This window comes from Phalangium opilio, unplaced genomic scaffold (assembly GCF_054372755.1).
Source record: "Phalangium opilio isolate 3A_F unplaced genomic scaffold, DU_Popi_V2 ptg000039l_2, whole genome shotgun sequence".
NCBI classification, from domain to species: domain Eukaryota; kingdom Metazoa; phylum Arthropoda; class Arachnida; order Opiliones; family Phalangiidae; genus Phalangium; species Phalangium opilio.
Window position 1 is genome coordinate 5557162 of NW_028324163.1, and position 23868 is coordinate 5581029.

Genomic DNA, 23868 nt, shown 5'->3' on the forward strand with positions numbered 1-23868 from the left:
TAACGAAACAGACCCCCTCCATAGGAAATGCATTAGACTATACTTTGCAGGCTCGTAACTCTGTTTCTACTGGAGATACGAGGATGTCCTTAGGATATGTTATAGTCCAAATTGTCCCCCATCTAACCATACTAAAAACTTTGGGCTACGACAAACAGGGGCCGAGTACTTAAGCAAAACGTAAAGAAACAACCCCTCCATAGGAAATGCATTAGACTATACTTTGCAGGCTCGTAACTCTGTTTCTACTGGAGATACGAGGATGTCCTTAGGATATGTTATAGTCCAAATTGTCCCCCATCTAACCATACTAAAAACTTTGGGCTACGACAAACAGGGGCCGTGTAATTAAGCTAAACGTAAACAAACAACCCCTCCATAGGAAATGCATTAGACTTTACTTTGCAGGCCCATAACTCTGTGTCTACTAGAGATACGAGGATGTCCTTAGGATATGTTATAGTCCAAATTGTCCCCCATCTAACCATACTAAAAACTTTGGGCTACGACAAACAGGGGCCGAGTGCTTAAGCAAAACGTAACGAAACAAACCCCCTCCATAGGAAATGCATTAGACTATACTTTGCAGGCTCGTAACTCTGTTTCTACTGGAGATACGAGGATGTCCTTAGGATATGTTATAGTCCAAATTGTCCCCCATCTAACCATACTAAAAAATTTGGGCTACGACAAACAGGGGCCGAGTAATTAAGCTAAACGTAAACAAACAACCCCTCCATAGGAAATGCATAAGACTATACTTTGCAGGCTCGTAACTGTGTTTCTACTGGAGATACGAGGATGTCCTTAGGATATGTTATAGTCCAAATTGTCCCCCATCTAACCATACTAAAAACTTTGGGCTACGACAAACAGGGGCCGAGTACTTAAGCAAAACGTAAAGAAACAACCCCTCCATAGGAAATGCATTAGACTATACTTTGCAGGCTCGTAACTCTGTTTCTACTGGAGATACGAGGATGTCCTTAGGATATGTTATAGTCCAAATTGTCCCCCATCTAACCATACTAAAAACTTTGGGCTACGACAAACAGGGGCCGAGTAATTAAGCTAAACGTAAACAAACAACCCCTCCATAGGAAATGCATTAGACTTTACTTTGCAGGCCCATAACTCTGTGTCTACTAGAGATACGAGGATGTCCTTAGGATATGTTATAGTCCAAATTGTCCCCCATCTAACCATACTAAAAACTTTGGAATACGACAAACAGGGGCCGAGTACTTAAGCAAAACGTAACGGAACAAACCCCCTCCATAGGAAATGCATTAGACTATACTTTGCAGGCTCGTAACTCTGTTTCTACTGGAGATACGAGGATGTCCTTAGGATATGTTATAGTCCAAATTGTCCCCCATCTAACCATACTAAAAACTTTGGGCTACGACAAACAGGGGCCGAGTAATTAAGCTAAACGTAAACAAACAACCCCTCCATAGGAAATGCATAAGACTATACTTTGCAGGCTCGTAACTCTGTTTCTACTGGAGATACGAGGATGTCCTTAGGATATGTTATAGTCCAAATTGTCCCCCATCTAACCATACTAAAAACTTTGGGCTACGACAAACAGGGGCCGAGTACTTAAGCAAAACGTAAAGAAACAACCCCTCCATAGGAAATGCATTAGACTATACTTTGCAGGCTCGTAACTCTGTTTCTACTGGAGATACGGGGATGTCCTTTGAGTATGTTATAGTTCAATTTGTCCCCCATCTAACCATACTAAAAACATTGAGCTACGACAAACAGGGGCCGAGTACTTAAGCAAAACGTAAACAAACAACCCCTCCATAGGAAATGCATTAGACTTTACTTTGCAGGCCCATAACTCTGTGTCTACTAGAGATACGGGGATGTCCTTAGGATATGTTATAGTCCAAATTGTCCCCCATCTAACCATACTAAAAACTTTGGGCTACGACAAACAGGGGCCGAGTACTTAAGCAAAACGTAACGAAACAAACCCCCTCCATAGGAAATGCATTAGACTATACTTTGCAGGCTCGTAACTCTGTTTCTACTGGAGATACGAGGATGTCCTTAGGATATGTTATAGTCCAAATTGTCCCCCATCTAACCATACTAAAAACTTTGGGCTACGACAAACAGGGGCCGAGTACTTAAGCAAAACGTAAAGAAACAACCCCTCCATAGGAAATGCATTAGACTATACTTTGCAGGCTCGTAACTCTGTTTCTACTGGAGATACGGGGATGTCCTTTGAGTATGTTATAGTTCAATTTGTCCCCCATCTAACCATACTAAAAACATTGAGCTACAACAAACAGGGGCCGAGTACTTAAGCAAAACGTAAACAAACAACCCCTCCATAGGAAATGCATTAGACTTTACTTTGCAGGCCCATAACTCTGTGTCTACTAGAGATACGAGGATGTCCTTAGGATATGTTATAGTCCAAATTGTCCCCCATCTAACCATACTAAAAACTTTGGGCTACGACAAAAAGGGGCCGAGTAATAAAGCTAAACGTAAACAAACAACCCCTCCATAGGAAATGCATTAGACTATACTTTGCAGGCTCGTAACTCTGTTTCTACTGGAGATACGAGGATGTCCTTAGGATATGTTATAGTCCAAATTGTCCCCCATCTAACCATACTAAAAACTTTGGGCTACGACAAACAGGGGCCGAGTACTTAAGCAAAACGTAAAGAAACAACCCCTCCATAGGAAATGCATTAGACTATACTTTGCAGGCTCGTAACTCTGTTTCTACTGGAGATACGGGGATGTCCTTTGAGTATGTTATAGTTCAATTTGTCCCCCATCTAACCATACTAAAAACTTTGGGCTACGACAAACAGGGGCCGAGTACTTAAGCAAAACGTAAAGAAACAACCCCTCCATAGGAAATGCATTAGACTATACTTTGCAGGCTCGTAACTCTGTTTCTACTGGAGATACGGGGATGTCCTTTGCGTATGTTATAGTTCAATTTGTCCCCCATCTAACCATACTAAAAACATTGAGCTACGACAAACAGGGGCCGAGTACTTAAGCAAAACGTAAACAAACAACCCCTCCATAGGAAATGCATTAGACTTTACTTTGCAGGCCCATAACTCTGTGTCTACTAGAGATACGGGGATGTCCTTAGGATATGTTATAGTCCAAATTGTCCCCCATCTAACCATACTAAAAACTTTGGGCTACGACAAACAGGGGCCGAGTAATAAAGCTAAACGTAAACAAACAACCCCTCCATAGGAAATGCATTAGACTATACTTTGCAGGCTCGTAACTCTGTTTCTACTGGAGATACGAGGATGTCCTTAGGATATGTTATAGTCCAAATTGTCCCCCATCTAACCATACTAAAAACTTTGGGCTACGACAAACAGGGGCCGAGTACTTAAGCAAAACGTAAAGAAACAACCCCTCCATAGGAAATGCATTAGACTATACTTTGCAGGCTCGTAACTCTGTTTCTACTGGAGATACGGGGATGTCCTTTGAGTATGTTATAGTTCAATTTGTCCCCCATCTAACCATACTAAAAACATTGAGCTACGACAAACAGGGGCCGAGTACTTAAGCAAAACGTAAACAAACAACCCCTCCATAGGAAATGCATTAGACTTTACTTTGCAGGCCCATAACTCTGTGTCTACTAGAGATACGGGGATGTCCTTAGGATATGTTATAGTCCAAATTGTCCCCCATCTAACCATACTAAAAACTTTGGGCTACGACAAACAGGGGCCGAGTAATAAAGCTAAACGTAAACAAACAACCCCTCCATAGGAAATGCATTAGACTATACTTTGCAGGCTCGTAACTCTGTTTCTACTGGAGATACGAGGATGTCCTTAGGATATGTTATAGTCCAAATTGTCCCCCATCTAACCATACTAAAAACTTTGGGCTACGACAAACAGGGGCCGAGTACTTAAGCAAAACGTAAAGAAACAACCCCTCCATAGGAAATGCATTAGACTATACTTTGCAGGCTCGTAACTCTGTTTCTACTGGAGATACGGGGATGTCCTTTGCGTATGTTATAGTTCAATTTGTCCCCCATCTAACCATACTAAAAACATTGAGCTACGACAAACAGGGGCCGAGTACTTAAGCAAAACGTAAACAAACAACCCCTCCATAGGAAATGCATTAGACTTTACTTTGCAGGCCCATAACTCTGTGTCTACTAGAGATACGGGGATGTCCTTAGGATATGTTATAGTCCAAATTGTCCCCCATCTAACCATACTAAAAACTTTGGGCTACGACAAACAGGGGCCGAGTAATAAAGCTAAACGTAAACAAACAACCCCTCCATAGGAAATGCATTAGACTATACTTTGCAGGCTCGTAACTCTGTTTCTACTGGAGATACGAGGATGTCCTTAGGATATGTTATAGTCCAAATTGTCCCCCATCTAACCATACTAAAAACTTTGGGCTACGACAAACAGGGGCCGAGTACTTAAGCAAAACGTAAAGAAACAACCCCTCCATAGGAAATGCATTAGACTATACTTTGCAGGCTCGTAACTCTGTTTCTACTGGAGATACGGGGATGTCCTTTGAGTATGTTATAGTTCAATTTGTCCCCCATCTAACCATACTAAAAACATTGAGCTACGACAAACAGGGGCCGAGTACTTAAGCAAAACGTAAACAAACAACCCCTCCATAGGAAATGCATTAGACTTTACTTTGCAGGCCCATAACTCTGTGTCTACTAGAGATACGGGGATGTCCTTAGGATATGTTATAGTCCAAATTGTCCCCCATCTAACCATACTAAAAACTTTGGGCTACGACAAACAGGGGCCGAGTAATAAAGCTAAACGTAAACAAACAACCCCTCCATAGGAAATGCATTAGACTATACTTTGCAGGCTCGTAACTCTGTTTCTACTGGAGATACGAGGATGTCCTTAGGATATGTTATAGTCCAAATTGTCCCCCATCTAACCATACTAAAAACTTTGGGCTACGACAAACAGGGGCCGAGTACTTAAGCAAAACGTAAAGAAACAACCCCTCCATAGGAAATGCATTAGACTATACTTTGCAGGCTCGTAACTCTGTTTCTACTGGAGATACGAGGATGTCCTTAGGATATGTTATAGTCCAAATTGTCCCCCATCTAACCATACTAAAAACTTTGGGCTACGACAAACAGGGGCCGAGTACTTAAGCAAAACGTAAAGAAACAACCCCTCCATAGGAAATGCATTAGACTATACTTTGCAGGCTCGTAACTCTGTTTCTACTGGAGATACGGGGATGTCCTTTGAGTATGTTATAGTTCAATTTGTCCCCCATCTAACCATACTAAAAACTTTGGGCTACGACAAACAGGGGCCGAGTACTTAAGCAAAACGTAAAGAAACAACCCCTCCATAGGAAATGCATTAGACTATACTTTGCAGGCTCGTAACTCTGTTTCTACTGGAGATACGGGGATGTCCTTTGCGTATGTTATAGTTCAATTTGTCCCCCATCTAACCATACTAAAAACATTGAGCTACGACAAACAGGGGCCGAGTACTTAAGCAAAACGTAAACAAACAACCCCTCCATAGGAAATGCATTAGACTTTACTTTGCAGGCCCATAACTCTGTGTCTACTAGAGATACGGGGATGTCCTTAGGATATGTTATAGTCCAAATTGTCCCCCATCTAACCATACTAAAAACTTTGGGCTACGACAAACAGGGGCCGAGTAATAAAGCTAAACGTAAACAAACAACCCCTCCATAGGAAATGCATTAGACTATACTTTGCAGGCTCGTAACTCTGTTTCTACTGGAGATACGAGGATGTCCTTAGGATATGTTATAGTCCAAATTGTCCCCCATCTAACCATACTAAAAACGTTGGGCTACGACAAACAGGGGCCGAGTACTTAAGCAAAACGTAAAGAAACAACCCCTCCATAGGAAATGCATTAGACTATACTTTGCAGGCTCGTAACTCTGTTTCTACTGGAGATACGGGGATGTCCTTTGAGTATGTTATAGTTCAATTTGTCCCCCATCTAACCATACTAAAAACATTGAGCTACGACAAACAGGGGCCGAGTACTTAAGCAAAACGTAAACAAACAACCCCTCCATAGGAAATGCATTAGACTTTACTTTGCAGGCCCATAACTCTGTGTCTACTAGAGATACGGGGATGTCCTTAGGATATGTTATAGTCCAAATTGTCCCCCATCTAACCATACTAAAAACTTTGGGCTACGACAAACAGGGGCCGAGTACTTAAGCAAAACGTAACGAAACAAACCCCCTCCATAGGAAATGCATTAGACTATACTTTGCAGGCTCGTAACTCTGTTTCTACTGGAGATACGAGGATGTCCTTAGGATATGTTATAGTCCAAATTGTCCCCCATCTAACCATACTAAAAACTTTGGGCTACGACAAACAGGGGCCGAGTACTTAAGCAAAACGTAAAGAAACAACCCCTCCATAGGAAATGCATTAGACTATACTTTGCAGGCTCGTAACTCTGTTTCTACTGGAGATACGGGGATGTCCTTTGAGTATGTTATAGTTCAATTTGTCCCCCATCTAACCATACTAAAAACATTGAGCTACAACAAACAGGGGCCGAGTACTTAAGCAAAACGTAAACAAACAACCCCTCCATAGGAAATGCATTAGACTTTACTTTGCAGGCCCATAACTCTGTGTCTACTAGAGATACGAGGATGTCCTTAGGATATGTTATAGTCCAAATTGTCCCCCATCTAACCATACTAAAAACTTTGGGCTACGACAAACAGGGGCCGAGTAATAAAGCTAAACGTAAACAAACAACCCCTCCATAGGAAATGCATTAGACTATACTTTGCAGGCTCGTAACTCTGTTTCTACTGGAGATACGAGGATGTCCTTAGGATATGTTATAGTTCAATTTGTCCCCCATCTAACCATACTAAAAACTTTGGGCTACGACAAACAGGGGCCGAGTACTTAAGCAAAACGTAAAGAAACAACCCCTCCATAGGAAATGCATTAGACTATACTTTGCAGGCTCGTAACTCTGTTTCTACTGGAGATACGGGGATGTCCTTTGCGTATGTTATAGTTCAATTTGTCCCCCATCTAACCATACTAAAAACATTGAGCTACGACAAACAGGGGCCGAGTACTTAAGCAAAACGTAAACAAACAACCCCTCCATAGGAAATGCATTAGACTTTACTTTGCAGGCCCATAACTCTGTGTCTACTAGAGATACGGGGATGTCCTTAGGATATGTTATAGTCCAAATTGTCCCCCATCTAACCATACTAAAAACTTTGGGCTACGACAAACAGGGGCCGAGTAATAAAGCTAAACGTAAACAAACAACCCCTCCATAGGAAATGCATTAGACTATACTTTGCAGGCTCGTAACTCTGTTTCTACTGGAGATACGAGGATGTCCTTAGGATATGTTATAGTCCAAATTGTCCCCCATCTAACCATACTAAAAACTTTGGGCTACGACAAACAGGGGCCGAGTACTTAAGCAAAACGTAAAGAAACAACCCCTCCATAGGAAATGCATTAGACTATACTTTGCAGGCTCGTAACTCTGTTTCTACTGGAGATACGGGGATGTCCTTTGAGTATGTTATAGTTCAATTTGTCCCCCATCTAACCATACTAAAAACATTGAGCTACGACAAACAGGGGCCGAGTACTTAAGCAAAACGTAAACAAACAACCCCTCCATAGGAAATGCATTAGACTTTACTTTGCAGGCCCATAACTCTGTGTCTACTAGAGATACGGGGATGTCCTTAGGATATGTTATAGTCCAAATTGTCCCCCATCTAACCATACTAAAAACTTTGGGCTACGACAAACAGGGGCCGAGTAATAAAGCTAAACGTAAACAAACAACCCCTCCATAGGAAATGCATTAGACTATACTTTGCAGGCTCGTAACTCTGTTTCTACTGGAGATACGAGGATGTCCTTAGGATATGTTATAGTCCAAATTGTCCCCCATCTAACCATACTAAAAACTTTGGGCTACGACAAACAGGGGCCGAGTACTTAAGCAAAACGTAAAGAAACAACCCCTCCATAGGAAATGCATTAGACTATACTTTGCAGGCTCGTAACTCTGTTTCTACTGGAGATACGGGGATGTCCTTTGAGTATGTTATAGTTCAATTTGTCCCCCATCTAACCATACTAAAAACATTGAGCTACGACAAACAGGGGCCGAGTACTTAAGCAAAACGTAAACAAACAACCCCTCCATAGGAAATGCATTAGACTTTACTTTGCAGGCCCATAACTCTGTGTCTACTAGAGATACGGGGATGTCCTTAGGATATGTTATAGTCCAAATTGTCCCCCATCTAACCATACTAAAAACTTTGGGCTACGACAAACAGGGGCCGAGTACTTAAGCAAAACGTAACGAAACAAACCCCCTCCATAGGAAATGCATTAGACTATACTTTGCAGGCTCGTAACTCTGTTTCTACTGGAGATACGAGGATGTCCTTAGGATATGTTATAGTCCAAATTGTCCCCCATCTAACCATACTAAAAACTTTGGGCTACGACAAACAGGGGCCGAGTACTTAAGCAAAACGTAAAGAAACAACCCCTCCATAGGAAATGCATTAGACTATACTTTGCAGGCTCGTAACTCTGTTTCTACTGGAGATACGGGGATGTCCTTTGAGTATGTTATAGTTCAATTTGTCCCCCATCTAACCATACTAAAAACATTGAGCTACGACAAACAGGGGCCGAGTACTTAAGCAAAACGTAAACAAACAACCCCTCCATAGGAAATGCATTAGACTTTACTTTGCAGGCCCATAACTCTGTGTCTACTAGAGATACGGGGATGTCCTTAGGATATGTTATAGTCCAAATTGTCCCCCATCTAACCATACTAAAAACTTTGGGCTACGACAAACAGGGGCCGAGTACTTAAGCAAAACGTAACGAAACAAACCCCCTCCATAGGAAATGCATTAGACTATACTTTGCAGGCTCGTAACTCTGTTTCTACTGGAGATACGGGGATGTCCTTAGGATATGTTATAGTCCAAATTGTCCCCCATCTAACCATACTAAAAACTTTGGGCTACGACAAACAGGGGCCGAGTAATAAAGCTAAACGTAAACAAACAACCCCTCCATAGGAAATGCATTAGACTATACTTTGCAGGCTCGTAACTCTGTTTCTACTGGAGATACGAGGATGTCCTTAGGATATGTTATAGTCCAAATTGTCCCCCATCTAACCATACTAAAAACTTTGGGCTACGACAAACAGGGGCCGAGTACTTAAGCAAAACGTAAAGAAACAACCCCTCCATAGGAAATGCATTAGACTATACTTTGCAGGCTCGTAACTCTGTTTCTACTGGAGATACGGGGATGTCCTTTGAGTATGTTATAGTTCAATTTGTCCCCCATCTAACCATACTAAAAACATTGAGCTACAACAAACAGGGGCCGAGTACTTAAGCAAAACGTAAACAAACAACCCCTCCATAGGAAATGCATTAGACTTTACTTTGCAGGCCCATAACTCTGTGTCTACTAGAGATACGAGGATGTCCTTAGGATATGTTATAGTCCAAATTGTCCCCCATCTAACCATACTAAAAACTTTGGGCTACGACAAACAGGGGCCGAGTACTTAAGCAAAACGTAACGAAACAAACCCCCTCCATAGGAAATGCATTAGACTATACTTTGCAGGCTCGTAACTCTGTTTCTACTGGAGATACGAGGATGTCCGTAGGATATGTTATAGTCCAAATTGTCCCCCTTCTAACCATACTAAAAACTTTGGGCTACGACAAACAGGGGCCGAGTACTTAAGCAAAACGTAAAGAAACAACCCCTCCATAGGAAATGCATTAGACTATACTTTGCAGGCTCGTAACTCTGTTTCTACTGAAGATACGGGGATGTCCTTTGAGTATGTTATAGTTCAATTTGTCCCCCATCTAACCATACTAAAAACATTGAGCTACGACAAACAGGGGCCGAGTACTTAAGCAAAACGTAAACAAACAACCCCTCCATAGGAAATGCATTAGACTTTACTTTGCAGGCCCATAACTCTGTGTCTACTAGAGATACGGGGATGTCCTTAGGATATGTTATAGTCCAAATTGTCCCCCATCTAACCATACTAAAAACTTTGGGCTACGACAAACAGGGGCCGAGTACTTAAGCAAAACGTAACGAAACAAACCCCCTCCATAGGAAATGCATTAGACTATACTTTGCAGGCTCGTAACTCTGTTTCTACTGGAGATACGAGGATGTCCTTAGGATATGTTATAGTCCAAATTGTCCCCCATCTAACCATACTAAAAACTTTGGGCTACGACAAACAGGGGCCGAGTAATAAAGCTAAACGTAAACAAACAACCCCTCCATAGGAAATGCATTAGACTATACTTTGCAGGCTCGTAACTCTGTTTCTACTGGAGATACGAGGATGTCCTTAGGATATGTTATAGTCCAAATTGTCCCCCATCTAACCATACTAAAAACTTTGGGCTACGACAAACAGGGGCCGAGTACTTAAGCAAAACGTAACGAAACAAACCCCCTCCATAGGAAATGCATTAGACTATACTTTGCAGGCTCGTAACTCTGTTTCTACTGGAGATACGAGGATGTCCTTAGGATATGTTATAGTCCAAATTGTCCCCCATCTAACCATACTAAAAACATTGAGCTACGACAAACAGGGGCCGAGTACTTAAGCAAAACGTAAACAAACAACCCCTCCATAGGAAATGCATTAGACTTTACTTTGCAGGCCCATAACTCTGTGTCTACTAGAGATACGGGGATGTCCTTAGGATATGTTATAGTCCAAATTGTCCCCCATCTAACCATACTAAAAACTTTGGGCTACGACAAACAGGGGCCGAGTAATAAAGCTAAACGTAAACAAACAACCCCTCCATAGGAAATGCATTAGACTATACTTTGCAGGCTCGTAACTCTGTTTCTACTGGAGATACGAGGATGTCCTTAGGATATGTTATAGTCCAAATTGTCCCCCATCTAACCATACTAAAAACTTTGGGCTACGACAAACAGGGGCCGAGTACTTAAGCAAAACGTAACGAAACAAACCCCCTCCATAGGAAATGCATTAGACTATACTTTGCAGGCTCGTAACTCTGTTTCTACTGGAGATACGAGGATGTCCTTAGGATATGTTATAGTCCAAATTGTCCCCCATCTAACCATACTAAAAAATTTGGGCTACGACAAACAGGGGCCGAGTAATTAAGCTAAACGTAAACAAACAACCCCTCCATAGGAAATGCATAAGACTATACTTTGCAGGCTCGTAACTCTGTTTCTACTGGAGATACGAGGATGTCCTTAGGATATGTTATAGTCCAAATTGTCCCCCATCTAACCATACTAAAAACTTTGGGCTACGACAAACAGGGGCCGAGTACTTAAGCAAAACGTAAAGAAACAACCCCTCCATAGGAAATGCATTAGACTATACTTTGCAGGCTCGTAACTCTGTTTCTCCTGGAGATACGAGGATGTCCTTAGGATATGTTATAGTCCAAATTGTCCCCCATCTAACCATACTAAAAACTTTGGGCTACGACAAACAGGGGCCGAGTAATTAAGCTAAACGTAAACAAACAACCCCTCCATAGGAAATGCATTAGACTTTACTTTGCAGGCCCATAACTCTGTGTCTACTAGAGATACGAGGATGTCCTTAGGATATGTTATAGTCCAAATTGTCCCCCATCTAACCATACTAAAAACTTTGGGCTACGACAAACAGGGGCCGAGTACTTAAGCAAAACGTAACGAAACAAACCCCCTCCATAGGAAATGCATTAGACTATACTTTGCAGGCTCGTAACTCTGTTTCTACTGGAGATACGAGGATGTCCTTAGGATATGTTATAGTCCAAATTGTCCCCCATCTAACCATACTAAAAACTTTGGGCTACGACAAACAGGGGCCGAGTAATAAAGCTAAACGTAAACAAACAACCCCTCCATAGGAAATGCATTAGACTATACTTTGCAGGCTCGTAACTCTGTTTCTACTGGAGATACGAGGATGTCCTTAGGATATGTTATAGTCCAAATTGTCCCCCATCTAACCATACTAAAAACTTTGGGCTACGACAAACAGGGGCCGAGTACTTAAGCAAAACGTAACGAAACAAACCCCCTCCATAGGAAATGCATTAGACTATACTTTGCAGGCTCGTAACTCTGTTTCTACTGGAGATACGAGGATGTCCTTAGGATATGTTATAGTCCAAATTGTCCCCCATCTAACCATACTAAAAACATTGAGCTACGACAAACAGGGGCCGAGTACTTAAGCAAAACGTAAACAAACAACCCCTCCATAGGAAATGCATTAGACTTTACTTTGCAGGCCCATAACTCTGTGTCTACTAGAGATACGGGGATGTCCTTAGGATATGTTATAGTCCAAATTGTCCCCCATCTAACCATACTAAAAACTTTGGGCTACGACAAACAGGGGCCGAGTAATAAAGCTAAACGTAAACAAACAACCCCTCCATAGGAAATGCATTAGACTATACTTTGCAGGCTCGTAACTCTGTTTCTACTGGAGATACGAGGATGTCCTTAGGATATGTTATAGTCCAAATTGTCCCCCATCTAACCATACTAAAAACTTTGGGCTACGACAAACAGGGGCCGAGTACTTAAGCAAAACGTAACGAAACAAACCCCCTCCATAGGAAATGCATTAGACTATACTTTGCAGGCTCGTAACTCTGTTTCTACTGGAGATACGAGGATGTCCTTAGGATATGTTATAGTCCAAATTGTCCCCCATCTAACCATACTAAAAAATTTGGGCTACGACAAACAGGGGCCGAGTAATTAAGCTAAACGTAAACAAACAACCCCTCCATAGGAAATGCATAAGACTATACTTTGCAGGCTCGTAACTCTGTTTCTACTGGAGATACGAGGATGTCCTTAGGATATGTTATAGTCCAAATTGTCCCCCATCTAACCATACTAAAAACTTTGGGCTACGACAAACAGGGGCCGAGTACTTAAGCAAAACGTAAAGAAACAACCCCTCCATAGGAAATGCATTAGACTATACTTTGCAGGCTCGTAACTCTGTTTCTCCTGGAGATACGAGGATGTCCTTAGGATATGTTATAGTCCAAATTGTCCCCCATCTAACCATACTAAAAACTTTGGGCTACGACAAACAGGGGCCGAGTAATTAAGCTAAACGTAAACAAACAACCCCTCCATAGGAAATGCATTAGACTTTACTTTGCAGGCCCATAACTCTGTGTCTACTAGAGATACGAGGATGTCCTTAGGATATGTTATAGTCCAAATTGTCCCCCATCTAACCATACTAAAAACTTTGGGCTACGACAAACAGGGGCCGAGTACTTAAGCAAAACGTAACGGAACAAACCCCCTCCATAGGAAATGCATTAGACTATACTTTGCAGGCTCGTAACTCTGTTTCTACTGGAGATACGAGGATGTCCTTAGGATATGTTATAGTCCAAATTGTCCCCCATCTAACCATACTAAAAACTTTGGGCTACGACAAACAGGGGCCGAGTACTTAAGCAAAACGTAAAGAAACAACCCCTCCATAGGAAATGCATTAGACTATACTTTGCAGGCTCGTAACTCTGTTTCTACTGGAGATACGGGGATGTCCTTTGAGTATGTTATAGTTCAATTTGTCCCCCATCTAACCATACTAAAAACATTGAGCTACGACAAACAGGGGCCGAGTACTTAAGCAAAACGTAAACAAACAACCCCTCCATAGGAAATGCATTAGACTTTATTTTGCAGGCCCATAACTCTGTGTCTACTAGAGATACGGGGATGTCCTTAGGATATGTTATAGTCCAAATTGTCCCCCATCTAACCATACTAAAAACTTTGGGCTACGACAAACAGGGGCCGAGTACTTAAGCAAAACGTAACGAAACAAACCCCCTCCATAGGAAATGCATTAGACTATACTTTGCAGGCTCGTAACTCTGTTTCTACTGGAGATACGACGATGTCCTTAGGATATGTTATAGTCCAAATTGTCCCCCATCTAACCATACTAAAAACTTTGGGCTACGACAAACAGGGGCCGAGTAATTAAGCTAAACGTAAACAAACAACCCCTCCATAGGAAATGCATTAGACTATACTTTGCAGGCTCGTAACTCTGTTTCTACTGGAGATACGGGGATGTCCTTTGAGTATGTTTTAGTCCAATTTGTCCCTCATCTAACCATACTAAAAACATTGAGCTACGACAAACAGGGGCCGAGATATTAAGCAAAATGTTCGTCAACTTTGGTTTCGTCTCACTTATTTTTATTATGTTACTTATGATTTTTGCACTAAACTTTTGAGGCTCATAACTCTTGTTCTACAAGAGATTCTGGGATCTCCTTTGGATATGTTATAGTACTCTTTGCTCCCCATACAAGGATACTTTAAACTTGAGGCTACCTCAATATCGTCGTCAACTTATTTTTTGTCTCACTTATTGTTAGAAGGTTACTTTTGATTTTTGAAAATAAACTTTGCAGACTCGTTACTCTGTTTCTACTGGAGATACGGGGATGTCCTTTGAGTATGTTATTGTCCAATTTATCCCCCATCTAACCATACTAAAAACTTTGGGCTACGACAAACAGGGACCGAGTAATTAAGCTAAACGTAAACAAACAACCCCTCCATAGGAAATGCATTAGACTATACTTTGCAGGCCCATAACTCTGTGTCTACTAGAGATACGGGGATGTCCTTAGGATATGTTATAGTCCAATTTGTCCCCCATCTAACCATACTAAAAACTTTGGGCTACGACAAACAGGGGCCGAGTACTTAAGCAAAACGTAAAGAAACAACCCCTCCATAGGAAATGCATTAGACTATACTTTGCAGGCTCGTAACTCTGTTTCTACAGGAGATACGGGGATGTCCTTTGAGTATGTTATAGTTCAATTTGTCCCCCATCTAACCATACTAAAAACATTGAGCTACGACAAACAGGGGCCGAGTACTTAAGCAAAACGTAAACAAACAACCCCTCCATAGGAAATGCATTAGACTTTACTTTGCAGGCCCATAACTCTGTGTCTACTAGAGATACGAGGATGTCCTTAGGATATGTTATAGTCCAAATTGTCCCCCATCTAACCATACTAAAAACTTTGGGCTACGACAAACAGGGGCCGAGTACTTAAGCAAAACGTAACGAAACAAACCCCCTCCATAGGAAATGCATTAGACTATACTTTGCAGGCTCGTAACTCTGTTTGTACTGGAGATACGAGGATGTCCTTAGGATATGTTATAGTCCAAATTGTCCCCCATCTAACCATACTAAAAACTTTGGGCTACGACAAACAGGGGCCGAGTAATTAAGCTAAACGTAAACAAACAACCCCTCCATAGGAAATGCATTAGACTATACTTTGCAGGCTCGTAACTCTGTTTCTACTGGAGATACGAGGATGTCCTTAGGATATGTTATAGTCCAAATTGTCCCCCATCTAACCATACTAAAAACTTTGGGCTACGACAAACAGGGGCCGAGTACTTAAGCAAAACGTAAAGAAACAACCCCTCCATAGGAAATGCATTAGACTATACTTTGCAGGCTCGTAACTCTTTTTCTACTGGAGATACGGGGATGTCCTTTGAGTATGTTTTAGTCCAATTTGTCCCTCATCTAACCATACTAAAAACATTGAGCTACGACAAACAGGGGCCGAGATATTAAGCAAAATGTTCGTCAACTTTGGTATCGTCTCACTTATTTTTATTATGTTACTTATGATTTTTGCACTAAACTTTTGAGGCTCATAACTCTTGTTCTACAAGAGATTCTGGGATCTCCTTTGGATATGTTATAGTACTCTTTGCTCCCCATACAAGGATACTTTAAACTTGAGGCTACCTCAATATCGTCGTCAACTTATTTTTTGTCTCACTTATTGTTAGAAGGTTACTTTTGATTTTTGAAAATAAACTTTGCAGACTCGTTACTCTGTTTCTACTGGAGATACGGGGATGTCCTTTGAGTATGTTATTGTCCAATTTATCCCCCATCTAACCATACTAAAAACTTTGGGCTACGACAAACAGGGGCCGAGTAATTAAGCTAAACGTAAACAAACAACCCCTCCATAGGAAATGCATTAGACTATACTTTGCAGGCCCATAACTCTGTGTCTACTAGAGATACGGGGATGTCCTTAGGATATGTTATAGTCCAATTTGTCCCCCATCTAACCATACTAAAAACTTTGGGCTACGACAAACAGGGGCCGAGTACTTAAGCAAAACGTAAATAAACAACCCCTCCATAGGAAATGCATTAGACTATACTTTGCAGGCTCGTAACTCTGTTTCTACAGGAGATACGGGGATGTCCTTTGAGTATGTTATAGTTCAATTTGTCCCCCATCTAACCATACTAAAAACATTGAGCTACGACAAACAGGGGCCGAGTACTTAAGCAAAACGTAAACAAACAACCCCTCCATAGGAAATGCATTAGACTTTACTTTGCAGGCCCATAACTCTGTGTCTACTAGAGATACGGGGATGTCCTTAGGATATGTTATAGTCCAAATTGTCCCCCATCTAACCATACTAAAAACTTTGGGCTACGACAAACAGGGGCCGAGTAATAAAGCTAAACGTAAACAAACAACCCCTCCATAGGAAATGCATTAGACTATACTTTGCAGGCTCGTAACTCTGTTTCTACTGGAGATACGAGGATGTCCTTAGGATATGTTATAGTCCAAATTGTCCCCCATCTAACCATACTAAAAACTTTGGGCTACGACAAACAGGGGCCGAGTACTTAAGCAAAACGTAACGAAACAAACCCCCTCCATAGGAAATGCATTAGACTATATTTTGCAGGCTCGTAACTCTGTTTCTCCTGGAGATACGAGGATGTCCTTAGGATATGTTATAGTCCAAATTGTCCCCCATCTAACCATACTAAAAACTTTGGGCTACGACAAACAGGGGCCGAGTAATTAAGCTAAACGTAAACAAACAACCCCTCCATAGGAAATGCATTAGACTTTACTTTGCAGGCCCATAACTCTGTGTCTACTAGAGATACGAGGATGTCCTTAGGATATGTTATAGTCCAAATTGTCCCCCATCTAACCATACTAAAAACTTTGGGCTACGACAAACAGGGGCCGAGTACTTAAGCAAAACGTAACGGAACAAACCCCCTCCATAGGAAATGCATTAGACTATACTTTGCAGGCTCGTAACTCTGTTTCTACTGGAGATACGAGGATGTCCTTAGGATATGTTATAGTCCAAATTGTCCCCCATCTAACCATACTAAAAACTTTGGGCTACGACAAACAGGGGCCGAGTACTTAAGCAAAACGTAAAGAAACAACCCCTCCATAGGAAATGCATTAGACTATACTTTGCAGGCTCGTAACTCTGTTTCTACTGGAGATACGGGGATGTCCTTTGAGTATGTTATAGTTCAATTTGTCCCCCATCTAACCATACTAAAAACATTGAGCTACGACAAACAGGGGCCGAGTACTTAAGCAAAACGTAAACAAACAACCCCTCCATAGGAAATGCATTAGACTTTATTTTGCAGGCCCATAACTCTGTGTCTACTAGAGATACGGGGATGTCCTTAGGATATGTTATAGTCCAAATTGTCCCCCATCTAACCATACTAAAAACTTTGGGCTACGACAAACAGGGGCCGAGTACTTAAGCAAAACGTAACGAAACAAACCCCCTCCATAGGAAATGCATTAGACTATACTTTGCAGGCTCGTAACTCTGTTTCTACTGGAGATACGACGATGTCCTTAGGATATGTTATAGTCCAAATTGTCCCCCATCTAACCATACTAAAAACTTTGGGCTACGACAAACAGGGGCCGAGTAATTAAGCTAAACGTAAACAAACAACCCCTCCATAGGAAATGCATTAGACTATACTTTGCAGGCTCGTAACTCTGTTTCTACTGGAGATACGGGGATGTCCTTTGAGTATGTTTTAGTCCAATTTGTCCCTCATCTAACCATACTAAAAACATTGAGCTACGACAAACAGGGGCCGAGATATTAAGCAAAATGTTCGTCAACTTTGGTTTCGTCTCACTTATTTTTATTATGTTACTTATGATTTTTGCACTAAACTTTTGAGGCTCATAACTCTTGTTCTACAAGAGATTCTGGGATCTCCTTTGGATATGTTATAGTACTCTTTGCTCCCCATACAAGGATACTTTAAACTTGAGGCTACCTCAATATCGTCGTCAACTTATTTTTTGTCTCACTTATTGTTAGAAGGTTACTTTTGATTTTTGAAAATAAACTTTGCAGACTCGTTACTCTGTTTCTACTGGAGATACGGGGATGTCCTTTGAGTATGTTATTGTCCAATTTATCCCCCATCTAACCATACTAAAAACTTTGGGCTACGACAAACAGGGGCCGAGTAATTAAGCTAAACGTAAACAAACAACCCCTCCATAGGAAATGCATTAGACTATACTTTGCAGGCCCATAACTCTGTGTCTACTAGAGATACGGGGATGTCCTTAGGATATGTTATAGTCCAATTTGTCCCCCATCTAACCATACTAAAAACTTTGGGCTACGACAAACAGGGGCCGAGTACTTAAGCAAAACGTAAAGAAACAACCCCTCCATAGGAAATGCATTAGACTATACTTTGCAGGCTCGTAACTCTGTTTCTACAGGAGATACGGGGATGTCCTTTGAGTATGTTATAGTTCAATTTGTCCCCCATCTAACCATACTAAAAACATTGAGCTACGACAAACAGGGGCCGAGTACTTAAGCAAAACGTAAACAAACAACCCCTCCATAGGAAATGCATTAGACTTTACTTTGCAGGCCCATAACTCTGTGTCTACTAGAGATACGAGGATGTCCTTAGGATATGTTATAGTCCAAATTGTCCCCCATCTAACCATACTAAAAACTTTGGGCTACGACAAACAGGGGCCGAGTACTTAAGCAAAACGTAACGAAACAAACCCCCTCCATAGGAAATGCATTAGACTATACTTTGCAGGCTCGTAACTCTGTTTGTACTGGAGATACGAGGATGTCCTTAGGATATGTTATAGTCCAAATTGTCCCCCATCTAACCATACTAAAAACTTTGGGCTACGACAAACAGGGGCCGAGTAATTAAGCTAAACGTAAACAAACAACCCCTCCATAGGAAATGCATTAGACTATACTTTGCAGGCTCGTAACTCTGTTTCTACTGGAGATACGGGGATGTCCTTTGAGTATGTTTTAGTCCAATTTGTCCCTCATCTAACCATACTAAAAACATTGAGCTACGACAAACAGGGGCCGAGATATTAAGCAAAATGTTCGTCAACTTTGGTTTCGTCTCACTTATTTTTATTATGTTACTTATGATTTTTGCACTAAACTTTTGAGGCTCATAACTCTTGTTCTACAAGAGATTCTGGGATCTCCTTTGGATATGTTATAGTACTCTTTGCTCCCCATACAAGGATACTTTAAACTTGAGGCTACCTCAATATCGTCGTCAACTTATTTTTTGTCTCACTTATTGTTAGAAGGTTACTTTTGATTTTTGAAAATAAACTTTGCAGACTCGTTACTCTGTTTCTACTGGAGATACGGGGATGTCCTTTGAGTATGTTATTGTCCAATTTATCCCCCATCTAACCATACTAAAAACTTTGGGCTACGACAAACAGGGGCCGAGTAATTAAGCTAAACGTAAACAAACAACCCCTCCATAGGAAATGCATTAGACTATACTTTGCAGGCCCATAACTCTGTGTCTACTAGAGATACGGGGATGTCCTTAGGATATGTTATAGTCCAATTTGTCCCCCATCTAACCATACTAAAAACTTTGGGCTACGACAAACAGGGGCCGAGTACTTAAGCAAAACGTAAAGAAACAACCCCTCCATAGGAAATGCATTAGACTATACTTTGCAGGCTCGTAACTCTGTTTCTACAGGAGATACGGGGATGTCCTTTGAGTATGTTATAGTTCAATTTGTCCCCCATCTAACCATACTAAAAACATTGAGCTACGACAAACAGGGGCCGAGTACTTAAGCAAAACGTAAACAAACAACCCCTCCATAGGAAATGCATTAGACTTTACTTTGCAGGCCCATAACTCTGTGTCTACTAGAGATACGAGGATGTCCTTAGGATATGTTATAGTCCAAATTGTCCCCCATCTAACCATACTAAAAACTTTGGGCTACGACAAACAGGGGCCGAGTACTTAAGCAAAACGTAACGAAACAAACCCCCTCCATAGGAAATGCATTAGACTATACTTTGCAGGCTCGTAACTCTGTTTGTACTGGAGATACGAGGATGTCCTTAGGATATGTTATAGTCCAAATTGTCCCCCATCTAACCATACTAAAAACTTTGGGCTACGACAAACAGGGGCCGAGTAATTAAGCTAAACGTAAACAAACAACCCCTCCATAGGAAATGCATTAGACTATACTTTGCAGGCTCGTAACTCTGTTTCTACTGGAGATACGGGGATGTCCTTTGAGTATGTTTTAGTCCAATTTGTCCCTCATCTAACCATACTAAAAACATTGAGCTACGACAAACAGGGGCCGAGATATTAAGCAAAATGTTCGTCAACTTTGGTTTCGTCTCACTTATTTTTATTATGTTACTTATGATTTTTGCACTAAACTTTTGAGGCTCATAACTCTTGTTCTACAAGAGATTCTGGGATCTCCTTTGGATATGTTATAGTACTCTTTGCTCCCCATACAAGGATACTTTAAACTTGAGGCTACCTCAATATCGTCGTCAACTTATTTTTTGTCTCACTTATTGTTAGAAGGTTACTTTTGATTTTTGAAAATAAACTTTGCAGACTCGTTACTCTGTTTCTACTGGAGATACGGGGATGTACTTTGAGTATGTTATTGTCCAATTTATCCCCCATCTAACCATACTAAAAACTTTGGGCTACGACAAACAGGGGCCGAGTAATTAAGCTAAACGTAAACAAACAACCCCTCCATAGGAAATGCATTAGACTATACTTTGCAGGCCCATAACTCTGTGTCTACTAGAGATACGGGGATGTCCTTAGGATATGTTATAGTCCAATTTGTCCCCCATCTAACCATACTAAAAACTTTGGGCTACGACAAACAGGGGCCGAGTACTTAAGCAAAACGTAAAGAAACAACCCCTCCATAGGAAATGCATTAGACTATACTTTGCAGGCTCGTAACTCTGTTTCTACAGGAGATACGGGGATGTCCTTTGAGTATGTTATAGTTCAATTTGTCCCCCATCTAACCATACTAAAAACATTGAGCTACGACAAACAGGGGCCGAGTACTTAAGCAAAACGTAAACAAACAACCCCTCCATAGGAAATGCATTAGACTTTACTTTGCAGGCCCATAACTCTGTGTCTACTAGAGATACGAGGATGTCCTTAGGATATGTTATAGTCCAAATTGTCCCCCATCTAACCATACTAAAAACTTTGGGCTACGACAAACAGGGGCCGAGTACTTAAGCAAAACGTAACGAAACAAACCCCCTCCATAGGAAATGCATTAGACTATACTTTGCAGGCTCGTAACTCTGTTTGTACTGGAGATACGAGGATGTCCTTAGGATATGTTATAGTCCAAATTGTCCCCCATCTAACCATACTAAAAACTTTGGGCTACGACAAACAGGGGCCGAGTAATTAAGCTAAACGTAAACAAACAACCCCTCCATAGGAAATGCATTAGACTATACTTTGCAGGCTCGTAACTCTGTTTCTACTGGAGATACGAGGATGTCCTTAGGATATGTTATAGTCCAAATTGTCCCCCATCTAACCATACTAAAAACTTTGGGCTACGACAAACAGGGGCCGAGTACTTAAGCAAAACGTAAAGAAACAACCCCTCCATAGGAAATGCATTAGACTATATTTTGCAGGCTCGTAACTCTTTTTCTACTGGAGATACGGGGATGTCCTTTGAGTATGTTTTAGTCCAATTTGTCCCTCATCTAACCATACTAAAAACATTGAGCTACGACAAACAGGGGCCGAGATATTAAGCAAAATGTTCGTCAACTTTGGTATCGTCTCACTTATTTTTATTATGTTACTTATGATTTTTGCACTAAACTTTTGAGGCTCATAACTCTTGTTCTACAAGAGATTCTGGGATCTCCTTTGGATATGTTATAGTACTCTTTGCTCCCCATACAAGGATACTTTAAACTTGAGGCTACCTCAATATCGTCGTCAACTTATTTTTTGTCTCACTTATTGTTAGAAGGTTACTTTTGATTTTTGAAAATAAACTTTGCAGACTCGTTACTCTGTTTCTACTGGAGATACGGGGATGTCCTTTGAGTATGTTATTGTCCAATTTATCCCCCATCTAACCATACTAAAAACTTTGGGCTACGACAAACAGGGGCCGAGTAATTAAGCTAAACGTAAACAAACAACCCCTCCATAGGAAATGCATTAGACTATACTTTGCAGGCCCATAACTCTGTGTCTACTAGAGATACGGGGATGTCCTTAGGATATGTTATAGTCCAATTTGTCCCCCATCTAACCATACTAAAAACTTTGGGCTACGACAAACAGGGGCCGAGTACTTAAGCAAAACGTAAATAAACAACCCCTCCATAGGAAATGCATTAGACTATACTTTGCAGGCTCGTAACTCTGTTTCTACAGGAGATACGGGGATGTCCTTTGAGTATGTTATAGTTCAATTTGTCCCCCATCTAACCATACTAAAAACATTGAGCTACGACAAACAGGGGCCGAGTACTTAAGCAAAACGTAAACAAACAACCCCTCCATAGGAAATGCATTAGACTTTACTTTGCAGGCCCATAACTCTGTGTCTACTAGAGATACGAGGATGTCCTTAGGATATGTTATAGTCCAAATTGTCCCCCATCTAACCATACTAAAAACTTTGGGCTACGACAAACAGGGGCCGAGTACTTAAGCAAAACGTAACGAAACAAACCCCCTCCATAGGAAATGCATTAGACTATACTTTGCAGGCTCGTAACTCTGTTTGTACTGGAGATACGAGGATGTCCTTAGGATATGTTATAGTCCAAATTGTCCCCCATCTAACCATACTAAAAACTTTGGGCTACGACAAACAGGGGCCGAGTAATTAAGCTAAACGTAAACAAACAACCCCTCCATAGGAAATGCATTAGACTATACTTTGCAGGCTCGTAACTCTGTTTCTACTGGAGATACGGGGATGTCCTTTGAGTATGTTTTAGTCCAATTTGTCCCTCATCTAACCATACTAAAAACATTGAGCTACGACAAACAGGGGCCGAGATATTAAGCAAAATGTTCGTCAACTTTGGTTTCGTCTCACTTATTTTTATTATGTTACTTATGATTTTTGCACTAAACTTTTGAGGCTCATAACTCTTGTTCTACAAGAGATTCTGGGATCTCCTTTGGATATGTTATAGTACTCTTTGCTCCCCATACAAGGATACTTTAAACTTGAGGCTACCTCAATATCGTCGTCAACTTATTTTTTGTCTCACTTATTGTTAGAAGGTTACTTTTGATTTTTGAAAATAAACTTTGCAGACTCGTTACTCTGTTTCTACTGGAGATACGGGGATGTACTTTGAGTATGTTATTGTCCAATTTATCCCCCATCTAACCATACTAAAAACTTTGGGCTACGACAAACAGGGGCCGAGTAATTAAGCTAAACGTAAACAAACAACCCCTCCATAGGAAATGCATTAGACTA